Genomic DNA, 1,465 nt, shown 5'->3' with positions numbered 1-1,465 from the left:
ACAGGTATCTGACGCACATGTTACTCAGTTAGGACAGGTATCTCGCATGAAGCCCCTGTAAACACACACACACACAGGTATCTGATGCACATGTAACTCAGTTAGGACAGGTATCTTGCATGAAGCCCCTGTAAACACACACACACACACACACACACAGGTATCTGATGCACATGTAACTCAGTTAGGACAGGTATCTTGCATGAAGCCCCTGTAAACACACACACAGGTATCTGATGCACATGTAACTCAGTTAGGACAGGTATCTCGCATGAAGCCCCTGTAAACACACACACACACACACACACAGGTATCTGACGCACATGTTACTCAGTTAGGACAGGTATCTCGCATGAAGCCCCTGTAAACACACACACAGGTATCTGATGCACATGTTACTCAGTTAGGACAGGTATCTCGCATGAAGCCCCTGTAAACACACACACAGGTATCGGATGCACATGTTACTCAGTTAGGACAGGTATCTCGCATGAAGCCCCTGTAAACACACACACAGGTATCTGATGCACATGTTACTCAGTTAGGACAGGTATCTCGCATTAAGCCCCTGTAAACACACACACACACACACACACACACACACACACACACACACACAGGTATCTGACGCACATGTTACTCAGTTAGGACAGGTATCTCGCATTAAGCCCCTGTAAACACACACACACACACACACACACACACACACACACACACACACACACACACACACACACACACACACACACACACACACACACACACACACACACACACACACACACACACACACACACACACACACACACACACACACACACACACACACACACACAGGTATCTGACGCACATGTTACTCTTTAGTAACGTTACAGGTAACAATATCACCTGAAACCACTCCTTACATTTGAATCCTATTGCATCTTTTACAAAACTGTTTGCCTCTTGATCATAATAAAAGCTCAAAAATAGTTACCGAATTCGCTGTTTTGTCCTTGATTGTCCATGGCTGTTTAATGACGACCAGTCTGCTCTTCATCGTCCTTCAGTTTGGTATCCAATTTGAAAAGTGCGCGGGAAGAAGGCACTATATTCTGCGCATGTGCGATGAACTGCAATTTTGGGGGGGGGGGGGGGGGGTGATTGCCACACCCTCGGAAACGCCCCGTGTGCGTCGCGGTACTGAAACCCCTGTACTTTAGTGAATCCCGATGCAAACATCGCTCTTTTCGGCGCCTCTCGTTTTTTTCACATCAGTTTGGGTGACTTGGGTCTGATTATAATTTCTCAAAGTCATCTGAAGCAATTCCATAACTTAATGTTATGGACAGAAGACTATTTACATCATTAAATTAAAGTTTACGGAAACCTTGTTTTCCCTCCTCTGCGGCTGTCAATCATTCTCCATTCAGTATTCAAATAGCGCGCACCTCGTCCATTTACAGCAGGATGCATGGTAAAACTC

Source organism: Carassius carassius, chromosome 47 (genome assembly GCF_963082965.1).
Source record: "Carassius carassius chromosome 47, fCarCar2.1, whole genome shotgun sequence".
Classification (NCBI taxonomy): domain Eukaryota; kingdom Metazoa; phylum Chordata; class Actinopteri; order Cypriniformes; family Cyprinidae; genus Carassius; species Carassius carassius.
This window is presented reverse-complemented; position numbering follows the sequence as displayed.